Here is an 18,521-nt window from a genome sequence, read left to right as displayed (position 1 = left end):
AACAAAATAATTTATTATTTACAATGAAACATAATAAAGCTCAGACATGTAGGATTCAAATGAGACAATATTGAAATATTATATTACTAAAAACCAGTTATGATTCTGCTTTTTTGAATAAAGTTAACAAGAATTGATAAAGTCAAAAGATGAATTATATTCTCCTTAAAGGCATCCTAGACAATGAAAAAATAACTATATATATGCTCATATATCTAAGTACATAGTAATTTGCAGAGTCAAAGAGCAAAAAAAAATTAATTATGCAGTAACAGAAGATTTTGTTATTTTCTCAGAATTAGATCAAACCTATGTAAAAAGGAAAATACCACACTGAACGAATTGCTGATAGCATTACAATCAAATGACCTACACACATTTTTGAACTAGATCATTAAAGTATATCAATATTTCTTAGCATTTCATGGTACCTTTACAAAAATTTGTCTTCTTAGAATTTATTCCTAACTGAGAGCACAGATCATTCTAATCCTTGTATTTGAATTGCCAATACTTGTTGATTGATGTACTAAGGCAAAAAGTAATCAACACAAAAGAAAAATGAAAGCAATTTTTTCAGATAATAAATGAATCAAAATGGTAATCCACAAATAAATATAAACAAGTCATAGACAAATCAAATTGAATAATATTTTGAATGATAAATGGGACAAAGTTTAAATAATGGAAAGTATGAACATTAGTTCAAGAAAATGGTAACAATGAAATAACATAAAATTTCAGGGATACTTGTAAATCAGTCCTCAGAAGAAACTTTATCTCTGAAAAGAATATTAACAGAATACAGAGGATCAATAAAATGAATATATAATTAGAATTCTTAGGAATTAAAAAAATTAGAAATATTAAAACAAGTACAAATGACAAAATCTGAAAACTAGAGGAGAAATAGAGGAAAACAGAAATGTAATGTTTCTGGATCTGATAAGGCAAAGAACTGATTCTTGAAAAGTCTAACAAAATTGATAATAAGCTGATGAAGAGAAAAAGCAAATAACAAAAACAAAAGTAATTAAAGTTATTTTAAAAATATAAATAAGGATTTATCAGGCTTTTACATACAATTATCTGCTAGTGAAACTGACAATTTTAAGGAAAACATGAAATATTCAATTTTTTAGAGGTACTTAAAATCCCCAATCCCAGAGAAAGTGAGCAAGTGATACAGGCTGCTGGGGGTGGGGTGAGCCCACAGGGATGGTCCACCTTCTACAGATAAACTTACAAGTGAATTCTATGAAACATAATGAAACATTATAGGAAAAATTATTTCTTTCCTATAAAGATTATCCTCAAAAACAGAGAAGGTATTCAACAAACTTCTGTTCAGACTTCAGATATGAGCACTGAGGACCCAGAGGGGTCCAAACAGTGATTGAGATGTGCAGAGATATATCAGAGCAACATTTCATTTCCTGCACCCATCAAGTAAGATTCACATAGTTTCCAACTGGTTCTGTGTATAGGAGAGTGACACTCCCTTCTCCTTAAGAAGAAAGCTAGGGGCATGTAAGATCAGAGGCTTATTACAGACCTACAAGTAGGAGGCTATGCCTGGAAGTAGGGCAAGAGACATCAATCCCAATAGGATCTTTTTTCTGCTTTGATATGGGAGCAGGACTAAATGGAGAGGCTTGGGGTGTAGAGTGCACATGGTGAATTTTATACTTAAACCTTTATGTTAACATTTTGATTAAACACTTTGATAGAACAATGTCTATAAATAAAATAATGGTAGAGATTTCAGTGGGAAAAAAGCACAGCTCTAAATATAAGAAGTGAATTACGAGTAGTTAAAGTGGGTGGAAGCTCTAAGTTGAGGGATTTGAATAGTAGAGAACCTTGCATCAGAAATGCAGAGACTGAACTAAGGCTCATTGGATCATGGGGTCATAGATTTAAAGATGAATTGTAGAGACTATCTGAGGGGTGATGGTAGTCATTTGCCCTAAGAATCTGACAGAGAAGATGTGCTATGTTTGTCTGGTCCTGGTGGGTCTGGGTCCTAGGATATGGGGAAAGCATCTGAGCATAAACACTCTTCACACGAGGAATGGAAAATGTCTGTTACTTACACCTAGCACTAACTGGAAGTGGAAACTCTAATTTCTAGTGACTACAGGCAGCATCATGGTACCTTCACTGGACTGACAAACTGCTCACTCATGTAGTGAACAAGTCATCTCTTGATCTTATGCTAATGCCTTTATGCTGGTGGAACATGAAAACTTTTCATTCATCCATTCAGTTTCTGGATGCAAAGATAAATCAGAACACGAGTTGAGATTTTTCTTAGGTTCACCTTTTCTCCATTTTCTCCATCAGAAAGTCCTAAATCCTCTAGAGATTTCTCCTGTGATATCCCTGAATAATCCTAGAGCTTTGTGGGAGACAAGTTGAGGCAAGGGAGAAAAGAAGGAAAGTAAATCCCTTAATAGGTTTTTAATATCCAAAAGAAAAAATGACAGAACAAATCCTGAACATTTTTCTCCAACAGTAACTTCCCCTCTAAATTCTATAAATAGTCTGTCTTGAGAAAGAATTCTTATCCTTTTTGTTTCATGGACTCTTTTCACAATTTAGTTGAGCCTCTGGCCCTCTTATCAGAATTATTAAATACAAAGTGTTAATTAAAGGAAATGGTGATTTTGATTTGAGATTAGTGAAAATAAACATGTAATTACTTTACATTCAAGTTCATGGATTCCCTGAAATCTATGTTGGACCTTGGACACCAGAATAAGAACTCTTGATTTAAAAAAGGATTCAAAAGACCTAGAAATTTTGTATATGGATCTCATCAGTATAAAAAAATTTGTGATGATGAGGCCCACAAAGAGACCTATGACCTCTCACCAAATGCTTGCTGAAAAGGCACAAACACACGTATGTTCACTTCGACATTTCCTGACACTTTCCTCTTACTAAATATCAATCAAAACCACAGTACAGATCTATGTGGGTTCTTGAACTTGTATGGGAAAAGTTACATCATTATGAACTTATTTACTTCAAGTATTTTAAAACATTGTTCTGAGCTTTCTATAAGAGTGATGGACTGTCAAAGGGATCCATGGTAGAAAACAAAGGTCCAAAATTAAGAACTTTGAAAAGGCAAAGAAGGTCTAAAGTTAAGAATGATGTTTTTAGGCTGGTGTGATATGCTCTTACCATACCTTCTCCACATTTTCCTCAACAGTAGCATCATAGCACAACCAACACCCCCAGATTAACCTAGAGGTGATTCACAAAATAACTGGATCAGACTCTTACCTTGAAGTGTCCATTTTTAATTAATAGAGCAGAAATTATTAAAAATAAACTTGATGTAATTGACTTTAATCATCTGGAACCTTTAGACAGAATGAGGTATAGGTAGCTCTTAGAGTCAACCATTTTTTCATTGTAATGGAATAGAACAAGATCTCCTTAATCAGAAATAAACCAGTATTCAGGAAACTAGGGAGCGCCACACAAAGCCTTGAAATGGCAAACAAAAAAGGACCCAGTGATTAATTTAATGTGACGTCTTTACCTGTCCACAAAACCATACTATCCACTTGATGACTGAATGTCCTGGAATTCACTGGTTTTTAACACTTTCATCCCGTCTATTCAGTGCCTCATTCCACCCCTGAAGATGGGTTTCTGTGTATAATGAGATTTGTGATACCAGGATTGAGAGGACAGCAAAAACTACTGTGTGCAGACCTTACCAAGGAAATGGTTCATCTTATAAACCTCACAGCTCTAAGGAGTACAGAATACTTTATTTCCACTATAATAATCTTGCCATCTGAAATGTTAATATGATGCCACATCATAGTGCAGAGATAGTGAGTTCTTCAAGGCTGTTCTATGTTCTGCCAATTTGTAAAGACTTCAAATGTTGATCCAACATAGTGTTTCATGGCAAGACAAGCTCATTTATGTTTGGATAAATAACCTCATTATCTGATCATGGTGAATTATTTTTTAAAACAGAATAGAAGTTAATTTTATCTATTAAGGCTTCACATATTTGTCATCTATACTATTATTGATTAAATTCTTGAATTATTGAAATACTGAAGTATGGAACTATCAGCATGATTCTCCATTGAGGCTAGGATTTGGGGTTATCCCCTTCTGAATAAAGGCTTTATAAATATCATGGATGTCTTTTCGGGGGGCGAGATTTGCTAACTTAGTAAAAAACAGCATATGGCAGAGGAAGAAATGATGTTTGCTTGTTTTTTCTTTCCCATGAAGAACCATTCAGTTTGAGTACAATCTGTTTGACTAGAAGTTAGAGTAAAGAATTGAATGAAAGGGAGAATGTGAGAGATTTCCCAATCTCTATGCCTGGGAAAGGAGAATCTATATAATGAGATACAAATGTGAAAGACACATAAAGGGTCAATTAATTCTAAAAAAAAAGCTGGTGATTTATTTTTTACTTTGCTTTCATTGAAATTTTTTTAGGAGAAAACTCAAAAGTGTCCCCTATCTCCTTTGTTCCTCTTCTCTGGTACTGTTGCTTTTCATGGGTATCACTCATCAGGAATGACTCTTTACATATAGTTGGGTTTTTTTTTTAATCTCCCTTGACTGTTGGTCTTTGGCAAGGAGGAAGTCATGTCAGGTGAACTTTGGAGACATAGGGTCTGATTGGGAGCAGGACTGAAAAGTTGGTTCAGGGTTTGAAGTTTTAGTCTTAGCAGAATTGAAGTATCCAAGGCTGGAATTGGAGCATTCCTTTGAGTAGGGCACTTTAAGGAAAATTTTCACTTTGGTCTTCTCTGAACCAGACAGAGATGTTGGTATGGCCACCAATCGTGCCTGAAAAAGGTTTTTCATTCTCTGATTGTGGCAGCAGCCATTTAGAATCCATGAGACACAGACTAATTAGAATGCATAACTAGATGGCATATATTGGTCAGGCTGATGAATGGGATTGGGAAATCTTTTTATCCTATACAAGAAAACCTGGTTATTAAGGTCACTTTTTAATTTCTCCTTGGGATTGGAATTGATGATGTCATCAACAGTTTGTGTGAGGAGAGTCCGCCCATGGATGGTGCATGGTTTGATGTCATTTAAATACCAGGGAGCTTCTCTATTCTGAACAGTCTGGGTCTGGTGTTGGAACCCAGATTGAGTCTCATCTCAGTGGTCAGAGCTTGATGCAGCCTTAGCCTGGTGATACTGACCTATTGGAACCTCAGTCTGTTATCTGGGGCCATGAGGAGTACTGGCTTGTTGGATGTGTTGTCTTATCATTCAGACCTCTTGGGAGTATGCTCTGGTATTCTTTGCCAAATAAAAGTTTTACCTGGTTGGATAGGTTAGATGGAGTTGTGTATCAGTCACTGGGGTTTGGCGAAGCCTCTAAATGGTCCCCAAGTCTTGGTAGAAGCACTATGTCCAGGGACTGGAACCAGGTAGAGTTGTGGTCAGTGGAGGTGTGACCAAGGGATAAGAACTTGGTGTGTTCCTGGCCTTTTGGTAAATAAAGGGCAGAGGTACAGCTTGGATTTCAGAGCCCTGTACAGCTTTGCTCCTAGATGTGGGGTCCTTAGCTTGAAAATGCATGTGATATAGTGAAGGTGGAGCCCGGAAGCCAGTGTCATAGTAAGGGACTACCTGTGCTTGGTGGTGACCAAGTGGAGTCATGGTTGGGTGTTCAGAGCTAAAGGCAACCTCTGCTATATTGTTATGGCCAGATATTTGTTTAACGTGGGTTTCAACTGGCCAGATATTCTGGTCTCAGTGCAGTTGCAGTATATGCTGATGGTCGGCACCCTGTATGACCTCAGAGTGGAGCTGGGGGCTGAAGACAGGTTTGGCCTGGTGACTGGGCCCCAGTAGATATTTGGCTTCTTGGGTCAAGCTAGGTATAGATTCATCTTGGTGCTGTGAAGCCCATTCTATTCAAGTTTCTGCATGTCATCACTGGCCATCTGAGTAGTGGTCTGTTGATTTAGGCGTGGAATAGCTTCTCTGCTCCAAAGTTGGTGTCTAGTGTACTTGTGGGTTGGTGATCAGTATGTGGCAGTGGTTCAGCTGTATCATTTGTCTTGTCATCTGAGTCTGCAAGAGGCTTATCTAGATGATCATTGCACAGAAAGACTTCCCTGTTGACCACGACTAAGGGATTCATGAACACTGTAAAATTAGTTTTCTCTGTCTATAGTCCAGAGTCTAAAGACATTATGCTTCTTGCCCTGGTCTGATATTTGGGACCTTCTAATGACATAGCTGACTGTTGTGGGATCATAGAAGGCATGCAGTTTGGTCTTGGTACTCTTACTGGGATCTGAGAAATATATTATGAACTGATGGCCAGGATATCCTAATTGGGAAGATTTTGTCCCGGAGCACAGATCAGGATCTCTTTTACTTTGGGGTCTTGGCCCTTTAACTTGTCCACTTCTGATCTTTTCATAGCTTTGTCCTTGGACTAAGAGGCAGAGGCCTGTGGTCCTGCAGTTATAGCCCAATTTCAGAGGTTTGTGCATCGTAACTGAGAAGGTGAAGTCCTATCTTGTTGGAACTTTTTTCTGCCACTTGGGCCTTATTGACTCAGCAGTGGCATTGGCCTTGTCCAAACCTAAGCCTGTTGACCGTTGAAGGTATTGGTCTGGTGGTCTTCCTATTGTGGAATCTCAAGGTCAAGGAGTGAGTCTTGAGCCATCGATATGTGTTTTTTCATGTGAAGATTTTTTTCTATATCCTTGTCATTCACAAAGGACACAGCCCATGAATTCTGTTTTATATATTCATGTTTTGGGTAGTAGTTTTTTGCTTGGCTGCTTCCAATAGAAGGAGGGTGCCCACAGGGGCAAAGTGGAATTGGTTGTTGTAAGGTGCTGGGACCACTATTTAGGAGCTTCTATCTTTAATCTCAAGGCACCCCATCAAAGATTTTAATCACCCTCTGGAATTCTTTCATGACCTTATTTGACTCGACAAAAAAGCGAAGGGTTCTACACTTGATTGTTTCTAGGTTTTCTGGAGCTTATGGGTTTTAATTTTAAATAATTCATCCTGAGTGATGACTGGTATATCCCTTAGAGGAAACAGATTAACTTGGGTCTTATTTAATTCTGCATTCTCTTTTTTAATATTAATGTCATTTACATCATCACCCATATCATTTTCCTGTAAACCATATCCAACACCATTATTATGTATCATTCCATCCTTAATAGTTTGTTCCATAGTTTCAATTTTAGTTTGAATTACCAATAACATTTGTTTCACTTCTGAATCTCTGGTCAGCCATTGTACTATTGCCCTTATTTTCTTAACAATCACAAAAAAAAACAAACAGATTTCTACATTTATGTAACACTAATAAACATAAGCTCAGTAGAGGTATATAGGAATAAATGATTCTGAGTGTTATAGATGTAATAGGTTCCATCCACCCACAACCCAACAGCAAATAACATAAATCTGGTAATAGTGTAAAAATCCCATAAGGGATTGCAGAAAACAATCATAGAAAAATAGGAAAATAAGATTTATCATGTATCCTGACATGATGCTCTATTTATATATTAATGTGTTATACACTATATGCATGGAAAGGATGCCACATTGGGTCCTGGCTGATTCACACATTAATGTTACAAGATCAGTTATTGTTCTCATCTATGTTCCAAAGTCCATGGACGTTATGGTTCTTGACCTAGTCTGGTATTTGAGACCTTCTGATGACAAAGTTGTGGGACCATGAAAGGCATACCAGTTTGAGTGCTGACATTCTTATTAGGACCTGATGAAAATACTCTTCTGGACCTGTGGTCAGAATTTTCTTACTGGGAAGATTTTGCTCTGGAGTATAAATCAAGATATCTCTTTTGCTTTTGGAACTTGGCCTTGTACTGGTTCAGTTCTGATCTTTTCATAGCTGTGGCCTTGAACTAAGTAGCAGGGGCATGTGGTGGTACAGTTGTAGCACTATTCCAGTGGTTTGTGCATTGTAACCAGGAAGGTGAATTCCTATTCTATGTCTTGGACTTTGTCAGTGCTTTGTTCACCAACTGGGGCTTATTGGCCCACCTGTAGCCCTGGGTAGATCTAAGCTAACCTCTTAAACCTTTGCAGGTGTTGGTCTGGTGATTTTCCCATTGTGGCACGTCCACACCAAGGGCCAAGCTTGAGCCATCCACATATTGTTTTTCACTTGGTCACAAATAAGCAGCTCCTTTTGGATACTTGACTGTGTCACTTGGGACTCTTGCATCTCAAAGTCAGCATGTCCAAAAGACAGTGCATCTTTTTCCTCAAGTTTTACCTTCTTCCACACTTCCTTATTCTTACCAAGGGTACCCCCATTCTCCTAGTTGGCTCAAAATGGCAGCTTTCATGTCACCAAGCCCTCCTCACTCTCAGGCATCTTGCATACTTCAGACATGAATGCTTCCTGCTCTCAGATTGCCTTCCATCTACATGCTATTTATTTTGTAAGTGCCTAGCTATTGATATGTTATTTCCTTCATTAGAATGTGAGCTTCTTGATGTCAGGGATCTGTTTCTGCTTTTTTTTTTTTATCCCTAGCACTTAGCACTTGGCTTGGGATATAATAAGCAAGTAATAGATACTTATTGAGGGACAGCAAGGTGACTCAATGAATAGAGTCAGGCTTGCAGATTGGAGATCCTAGGTTCAAATCTGGGCTCAGACACTTCCTAGCTGTATGACCCTGGGCAAGTCGCTTGACCCCAATTGCATAGCCCTTACCACTCTGCTTCCTTGGAACAGATACTCAGTACAGATTCCAAGACAGAAAATAAGTTTTTGATTTTTTAAAAAGTAAAAATCTTTTGATTGGCTGCTTTTAGACTCTCTGAGGAATACATACATGTATTACCTCATTACATCTTCAAGGCAACCATGTGATTAAACTTTGGTCTTCAAGGATTCTGTAGCTGTCTTCATTCTCAGGGACTGAAATAAATCTCTCTCGCACCTCCAATACTTATCTGCCCAAATCCAAGAAGAAATTGTGATTAGGTTTTTCAGGCTGGGAACATCATGCTTCATCCCCAAGAGACAGCTGATAAACACTTCTGATTCACCCTCCTCTCAGCAGAGAAGTTCTGGGCTAGATGGTCAGTGTGAGACACACATTTCCAATTGTGGTCAATGTGTTGATTTGTTTGACTTAATTATGCATATTATTATTAGGGAGGCCTCTGTTGATGGGGGTGAGAGAGCTAGAATGAATTAATAGGCAATGATTTAAAAAAAGAATAGAACAGAAAGAACAATAATAAAACCTAAAATTACACAAGGCAAAGAAAAAACATTTTAGAATGGAAATAGAAACCAGATGCACCTTTTTTATCTATGTTAAGTTTGAATATATACTTAATTTAAAACAAACTATTTTAAAATAACTTTTCATGTACAATCTTTTTTATGTTTGAATGTATTTCATGTTGGTTAATTTTGCAATTAAAAATAAAGCTGGTATATGAATACTTTTGTTTTAGTGTTCATAAGATCACAGTTTCTCCAGAGACTATCTCATCTAACCCTCTCATTTGACAGATAAGGAAACTGGGGCACAAGGAGGTTTGAGGGTCACATAGATTGTGCTTAGAATTATATTCATTTGACCATTTGTGCTCTTCTCCTGGTTGCTAATTAACTGCATCCTAGTTTTCACAAATCTTGTTAATTCATAAGAGAAGTTGTCAGCTAGTATTTATTATACTCTAAATGTTACTTACTGTATACAATCATCAGAGGATGATTTTCATGCAGTCTCCCTCTTTCCCTTTCTCACTATAATGTGACCTTGAAGTCAATCTTATCCTTTATACTCTTTCATCTGTGCTGTGCTGTGCTGGGCTAAGCTTCTCTTCTCCTCTATTACATACCACCACCCCCTTCTCAAAAATAAGCTTTTGTCGGACTTCCGGTTAAGATGGCGGCTTAGAGAAAGCTAAAGCTCAGATCTCCGGAAAACCCTTCCCGACCAATCTCAAACGATAAGCTCCTAAGGCGCCGAAATTCAAAACGATCAACAGCACAGACCCTGGGAACCCTCCTCCTGGACCTGGACCCGGTTCAAAAGGTACGGCTCCCCTTAAAAGCCAGAACCTGAGATCACTCGGACCTCAGGGGTAGGAGCGCAGAGTCCAAGGCTCCCGGAAGCCGCAGCCCGGCCGGCTCAGAGAGCAGGGTCCTCGGAAACAACAACCCTCAGGGCCTTCTACAGTCCCGGTGAAAGTTACTGCCTGGGGCTTCCGCTGCAGAGAGCTGGTCAAAACAACAGCAACCCTCAGGGCGGGCAAGACAGCCTCACGGGCTGGATCCTGCTATCCAAGTCTCAGTGAAAGTCTGTGCTCTCGGAGCTTGGGGAAGCGGCAGCCCATCCCCCCGCAGGCCTGCGAAACAGCCTCACGGCCAGCGATTCTGAAGGCAACTTCCGGAAAGCGAGCCGGGGGGAGAGTGTGGCCTTGTGGTCCGACCCTTCCATTCCAGTTCCAGTGAGGCATATTCAGTTTAACCCAGGGAAAGCCCATAGAACTATCTGCCCAGGACTGCCTCTGAACACCAGAAAGAGACAAGAAAAACTAATCCTCCACATTCAGAGATGACAAACTCCACAGAACCACAGAAGCCCCAAAATACCAAGAAAAATAAGAAGAAAGGGGCGACTTTGGACACATTCTATGGAGCCAAAATACAAAATACAGAGCAGACAGAAGATAATATAAAAGAAAATGCTCCAAAACCTTCCAAAGGAAATGGAAACTCTCCACAAACCTATGAAGAATTTGAATCAGAAATGACCAAAAAGATGGAAGCCTTCTGGGAGGAAAAGTTGGAAATAATGCAAAAGAAATTCACGCATCTACAAAACCAGTTTGACCAAACTGTAAAAGAAAACCAGGCTTTAAAGGCCAGAATCAGGCAGCTGGAAGACAACGATCGTGTAAAAGAGCAAGAATCAATAAAGCAAAGCCAAAATACCAAGAAATTAGAAGAGAACATAAAATATCTCACCGACAAGGTGATAGATCTGGAAAATAGGGGGAGAAGGGATAATTTAAGAATAATTGGACTCCCAGATAAGCCAGAAATAAACACCAAACTGGACATGGTGATACAAGATATAATCAAAGAAAATTGCCCAGAGATTCTAGAACAAGGGGGCAATACAGCCACTGACAGAGCTCACAGAACACCTTCTACACTAAACCCCCAAAAGACAACTCCCAGGAATGTAATTGCCAAATTCCAAAGCTATCAAACAAAAGAAAAAATCCTACAGGAAGCCAGAAAAAGACAATTTAGATATAAAGGAATGCCAATCAGGGTCACCCAAGACCTTGCAAGTTCTACTCTGAATGATCGTAAGGCATGGAACATGATCTTCAGAAAGGCAAGAGAGCTGGGTCTCCAACCAAGAATCAGCTACCCAGCAAAACTGACTATATACTTCCAAGGGAAAGTATGGGCATTCAACAAAATAGAAGACTTCCAACTTTTTGCAAAGAAAAGACCAGAGCTCTGTGGAAAGTTTGATACCGAAAATCAAAGAGCAAGGAATACCTGAAAAGGTAAATATTAAGGAAAGGGGAAAATGTTATCTTCTTCTTTTACTCAAACTCTCTTCTATAAGGACTACATTTGTATCAACCTATGTATACTAACATGTGGGGAAAATGTAATGTATAAATAGGGGGTAAAGAAAGACCAAATAGAATAATCATTCTCACACAAAGATTCACATGGGAAGGGGAGGGGAAGAAAACTCCTATAAGAAGGAGAGGAAGAGAGGGGGGGGGGGTTACTTAAACCTCAATCTCAGGGAAATCAGCTCTGAGAGGGAAAAACCTCCAGATCCATTGGGATCTTGAATTCTATCTTACCCAACAAGGGTAAGGAGAAGGGAAAACCAAGGGGGGGAGGGGGAGAGGGAGAACAAAAAGGGAGGGTAAGAGAGGGGGGAGGGGGAGGGAACAAAAAGGGAGGGACTAAAAAGGGAAACATCAAGGGAGGGGACAAGGGGGACTGTTTCAAAGTAAATCACTGGACTAAAAGGTAGAGCCGAAGAAGAAAAGGTTAGAATTAGGGAAGGCAATCAAAATGCCAGGGAGTCCACAAATGACAATCATAACTTTGAACGTGAATGGGATGAACTCACCCATAAAACATAGGCGAATAGCAGAATGGATTAGAATCCAAAACCCTACCATATGTTGTCTTCAAGAAACACACATGAGGCGGGTTGACACCCACAAGGTCAGAATTAAAGGATGGAGTAAGACCTTCTGGGCTTCAACTGATAGAAAGAAGGCAGGAGTGGTAATCATGATATCTGATAAAGCCAATGCAAAAATAGACCTGATCAAAAGGGATAGGGAAGGTAATTATATTTTGTTAAAAGGGACTATAGACAATGAGGAAATATCATTAATCAATATGTATGCACCAAATAATATAGCACCCAAATTTCTAATGGAGAAACTAGGAGAATTGAAGGAAGAAATAGACAATAAAACCATACTAGTGGGAGACTTAAACCAACCATTATCAAATTTAGATAAATCAAATCAAAAAATAAATAAGAAAGAGGTAAAAGAAGTGAATGAAATCTTAGAAAAATTAGAATTAATAGACATATGGAGAAAAATAAATAGGGATAAAAAGGAATACACCTTCTTCTCAGCACCACATGGCACATTCACAAAAATTGACCATACATTAGGTCACAGAAACATAGCACACAAATGCAGAAAAGCAGAAATAATGAATGCAGCCTTCTCAGATCACAAGGCAATAAAAATAATGATTAGTAATGGTACATGGAAAACCAAATCTAAAACCAATTGGAAATTAAACAATATGATACTCCAAAACCGTTTAGTTAAAGAAGAAATCATAGAAACAATTAATAATTTCATCGAGGAAAATGACAATGGCGAAACATCCTTCCAAACCTTTTGGGATGCAGCCAAAGCGGTAATCAGAGGTAAATTCATATCCCTGAATGCTTATATTAACAAACAAGGGAGAGCAGAGATCAATCAATTGGAAATGCAAATGAAAAAACTGGAAAGCGATCAAATTAAAAACCCCCAGCAGAAAACCAAATTAGAAATCCTAAAAATTAAGGGAGAAATTAATAAAATCGAAAGTGATAGAACTATTGATTTAATAAATGAGACAAGAAGCTGGTACTTTGAAAAAACAAACAAAATAGACAAGGTACTGGTCAATCTAGTTAAAAAAAGGAAGGAAGAAAAGCAAATTCACAGCATTAAAGATGAAAAGGGGGACAGCACCTCCAATGAGGAGGAAATTAAGGCAATCATTAGAAATTACTTTGCCCAATTATATGGCAATAAATACACCAATTTAGGAGAAATGGATGAATATATACAAAAATACAAACTGCCTAGACTAACAGAAGAGGAAATAGAATTCCTAAATAATCCCATATCAGAAATTGAAATCCAACAAGCCATCAAAGAACTTCCTAAGAAAAAGTCCCCAGGGCCTGATGGATTCACCTGTGAATTCTATCAAACATTCAGAGAACAGTTAATCCCAATACTATACAAACTATTTGACATAATAAGCAAAGAGGGAGTTCTACCAAACTCCTTTTACGACACAAACATGGTACTGATTCCAAAACCAGGCAGGTCAAAAACAGAGAAAGAAAACTATAGGCCAATCTCCCTAATGAATATAGATGCAAAAATCTTAAATAGGATACTAGCAAAAAGACTCCAGCAAGTGATCAGAAGGATCATTCACCATGATCAAGTAGGATTCATACCAGGGATGCAGGGCTGGTTCAACATTAGGAAAACCATCCACATAATTGACCACATCAATAAGCAAACTAGCAAGAATCACATGATTATTTCAATAGATGCAGAAAAAGCCTTTGATAAAATACAACACCCATTCCTATTAAAAACACTAGAAAGCATAGGAATAGAAGGGTCATTCCTAAAAATAATAAACAGTATATATCTAAAACCAACAGCTAATATCATCTGCAATGGGGATAAACTAGATGCATTCCCAATAAGATCAGGAGTGAAACAAGGATGCCCATTATCACCTCTACTATTTGACATTGTACTAGAAACACTAGCAGTAGCAATTAGAGAAGATAAAGGAATTGAAGGCATCAAAATAGGCAAGGAGGAGACCAAGTTATCACTCTTTGCGGATGACATGATGGTCTACTTAAAGAATCCTAGAGATTCAACCAAAAAGCTAATTGAAATAATCAACAACTTTAGCAAAGTTGCAGGATACAAAATAAACCCACATAAATCATCAGCTTTTCTATATATCTCCAACACAGCTCAGCAGCAAGAACTAGAAAGAGAAATCCCATTCAAAATCACCTTAGACAAAATAAAATACCTAGGAATCTACCTCCCAAGACAAACACAGGAACTATATGAACACAACTACAAAACACTCGCCACACAACTAAAACTAGACTTGAACAATTGGAAAAACATTAACTGCTCATGGATAGGACGAGCCAATATAATAAAAATGACCATCCTACCCAAACTTATTTATCTATTTAGTGCCATACCCATTGAACTACCAAAATACTTCTTCACTGATTTAGAAAAAACCATAACAAAGTTCATTTGGAAGAACAAAAGATCAAGGATATCCAGGGAAATAATAAAAAAAAACACATATGATGGGGGCCTTGCAGTCCCTGACCTAAAACTATATTACAAAGCAGCAGTCATCAAAACAATTTGGTACTGGCTAAGAAATAGAAAGGAAGATCAGTGGAATAGACTGGGGAAAGCGACCTCAGCAAGACAGTATACGATAAACCCAAAGATCCCAGCTTTTGGGACAAAAATCCACTATTCATAAAAACTGCTGGGAAAATTGGAAGACAGTGTGGGAGAGACTAGGAATAGATCAACACCTCACACCCTACACCAAGATAAATTCAAAATGGGTGAGTGACTTAAACATAAAGAAGGAAACCATAAGTAAATTGGGTAACACAGAATAGTATACATGTCAGACCTTTGGGAGGGGAAAGGCTTTAAAACCAAGCAAGATATAGAAAGAATCACAAAATGTAAAATAAATAATTTTGACTACATCAAACTAAAAAGCTTTTGTACAAACAAAACCAATATAACTAAAATCAGAAGGGAAACAACAAATTGGGAAAAAATCTTCATAGAAACCTCTGACAAAGGTTTAATTACTCATATTATAAAGAGCTAAATCAATTGTACACAAAATCAAGCCATTCTCCAATTGATAAAATGGGCAAGGGAAATGGATAGGCAGTTCTCAGATAAAGAAATCAAAACTATTAACAAGCACATGAAGAAGTGTTCTACATCTCTTATAATCAGAGAGATGCAAATCAAAACAACTCTGAGGTATCACCTCACACCTAGCAGATTGGCTAACATAACAGCAAAGGAAAGTAATGAATGCTGGAGGGGATGTGCAAAGTAGGGACATTAATTCATTGCTGGTGGAGCTGTGAACTGATCCAACCATCTGGAGGGCAATTTGGAACTATGCCCAAAGGGCGACAAAAGAATATCTACCCTTTGACCCAGCCATAGCACTGCTGGTCTGTACCCCAAAGAGATAATGGACACAAAGACTTGTACAAAAATATTCATAGCTGCGCTCTTTGTGGTGGCCCAAAACTGGAAAATGAGGGGATGCCCATCAATTGGGGAATGGCTGAACAAACTGTGGTATATGTTGGTGATGGAGTACTATTGTGCTAAAAGGAATAATAAAGTGGAGAAGTTCCATGGAGACTGGAACAACCTCCAGGAAGTGATGCAGAGCGAGAGGAGCAGAACCAGGAGAACATTGTACACAGAGACAAACACACTGTGGTATCATCGAACGTAATGGACTTCTCCATTAGTGGTGGTGTAATGTCCCTGAACAACTTGCAGGGACCCAGGAGAAAAAAACACCATTCATAAGCAAAGGATAAACTATGGGAGTGGAAACACCGAGAAAAAGCAACTGCCTGAATACAAAGATTGAGGGGACATGACAGAGGATAGACTCTAAATGAACACTCTAATGCAAATACTATCAACAAAGCAATGGGTTCAAATCAAGAAAACATCTAATGCCCAGTGGACTTACGCGTCGGCTATGGGGGTTGGGGGGGGGAGGAAAAGAAAATGATCTATGTCTTTAACGAATAATGCTTGGAAATGACCAAATAAAATATATTTTAAAAAAAAAATAAATAAATAAAAAACTCCTTAAAAAAAAAAAAAAAAATAAGCTTTTGTCAGTTGAGAATGAAACCTTGGACTAATTGGACTGCAACCTTGGAAAGGAGAAAGGGCTCCAAGTAACCCAATGACCCTTACCAATCAGAGAAGCCTCTACACTCCACTTATCCTTAAGTAGGGGGAGGTCTGTGACTCATGTGTGCTATAACAAACCAAAACCCACTGACTGCCCCCCTGGGCAGCTGAAGCTGCAACTGGTTCATGTAAAGTAGAAGGAAGGCACAGGAAGTGACAAAAGGAAGGATCTTTAAAAGTGGGAAAAACTTCCTATGAGAGGTCTTTTGCCTTCGAACTTGGACTTGAAGGAGCTCCAGCTTGAGACCTCAGACTGCTCTTGGATTTTCCTCTAGGACTACCACCTGGGTGAGTGAAAAGGCTGACTCTTTTCCTGGCTTTTCTGGAAGTACTAGCCCCTGGAGAGGGCCTTTGGCTTGGAGGAGGCCTTGTGGCTAGAATGCTAGTTTGATTTACCTCTGGGCCCCTCTTTGCTGAGGCCTCGGAAGCCCTGCCTTGTTGGGAGAGGACCAGAGTAATTATCTTCTCTCTCTCTCTCTCTCTCTCTCTCTCTCTCTCTCTCTCTCTCTCTCTCTCTCTCTCTCTCTCTCTCTCTCTCCCTCTCCCTCTCCATCTCCCTCTCCCTCTTTTCCCTCCTTCTCTCTCTCTCTCTCTCTCTCTCTCCTCTCTCTCTCTCTCTCTCTCATCCCTCTCTCTCTCTCTCTCTCTCCCTCTCTCTCTCTCTCTCTCTCTCTCTCTCCTCTCTCTCTCTCTCTCCCTCTCTCTCTCTCTCTCTCTCTCTCTCTCTCTCTCTCTCTCTCTCTCTCTCTCTCTCTCTCTCATTTCCTTATTTTCACTTTCTCCTTTTGTAAATAAGCTACCATAAAAAAGTCATCCTGACTTGAGTAATACATTTTCAGTCACCACATTTTTATATAGTTAGTACAACCCTTTAATTTTTAAACCCTTACATTCCCAAAATGCAACAACTACCTTTTCTAATCTTTATTGAAGGTCATACTTTGACTTTTTGATTTCTGAATTGTGATTCTAAGTATGAACTCAAACCACAGACCCTTTTCACCCAACAAGTAGTGAGATTATGTAGCAAATTCCTTTAAAAGGATACTGATGTACATAGTAGCTTCTGAGAACTATAGTTTCCATTGTATAATATACAAAGGTAACACAATAATTATATACTCATGTTTCATTCTTTTCCTTTGTCATTTAAAGCCTTCCACAGTGTTGTGAGAACCTACTTTTCTAGGCATAGCAAGCTCTACCCAAACTGGTCTAATCGCTACTATTATCAGTCAACTTTCCATCTACTACCCCAATGCCTTTGCACATACTCTACCCATGATAATACCATCCCCACACTCCCTGAATTACACTCTTCGCATCTTTGCCTCTTATAGGTATTAATTTCCTTTAAGGGTCAGCTCAAGTGCCACAGTTGCTAATGTCATTCTCCAATACCACTTTATATTTGTATATATTTTGCATTTGCTCATCTGTGAATGTGTTGTTTTCCCAATAGAATTAAGCTCCTCAAGGGATAGAAGCTATTCCCTTTTGGTCTATTTGTCCCCAGAGTCCAGCACAGAGCCTGGCATTTGTGTTTAAGCTTCTTGAATAAAGAATACACATTCATACATTCTTTAAGAAAATGACAAATAGTTCAGAGAATTTATGCAGTCTTCAGATTCCTAACTGAGTCTTCTCCAAGTATCTAGGAAAGCTAGCATGTGGGATTTTCTAATTGAACTAATTTATTCACTGGTTTCTTTTTTTATCCATTGAAGAATTGCATGCTGTGGCACTAGGCAGTATCACTTTTTTCTTTTTAAAAATATATTAATTGGGGGCAGTTGGGTAGCTCAGTGGATTGAGAACCAGGCCTAGAGACAGGAGGTCCTAGGTTCAAATCTGGCCTCAGACACTTCCTAGCTGTGTGACCCTGGGCAACTCACTTGACCCCCATTGCCTAGCCCTTACCACTCTTCTGCCTTGGAGCCAATACACAGTATTGATTCCAAGATGGAAGGTAAGGGTTTTAAATATATATATATATATATATATTAATTCCCTTTTCTCTTTTATATGGCTGACATATCTCTATGAATTTCTTTGCAATCCATAGAATCTTTATTTCCAATATACAAGTGCAGCCAAAATACATCAACATATCTGAAATATATGTCTCA

General features: G+C 38.5%; 1 long non-coding RNA gene across 1 annotated transcript in view; it reads left to right on the top strand.

Annotated features, from left to right (window-relative positions):
- The first annotated feature begins 16,364 nt into the window (after positions 1-16,364).
- The window catches only part of LOC100619895 (uncharacterized), a 33,063-nt gene continuing 30,906 nt past the window's right edge, over positions 16,365-18,521 (top strand). Inside the window, exon 1 of the long non-coding RNA XR_001629774.2 lies at positions 16,365-16,680. This is a non-coding gene — a long non-coding RNA (uncharacterized LOC100619895). The remainder of the gene's footprint in view (positions 16,681-18,521) is intronic.

Source organism: Monodelphis domestica, chromosome 4 (assembly GCF_027887165.1).
Source record: "Monodelphis domestica isolate mMonDom1 chromosome 4, mMonDom1.pri, whole genome shotgun sequence".
In the NCBI taxonomy this organism is placed as follows: domain Eukaryota; kingdom Metazoa; phylum Chordata; class Mammalia; order Didelphimorphia; family Didelphidae; genus Monodelphis; species Monodelphis domestica.
Note: the sequence above shows the minus strand (reverse complement) of the source record. Positions and strands in the feature narration are given on the sequence as shown.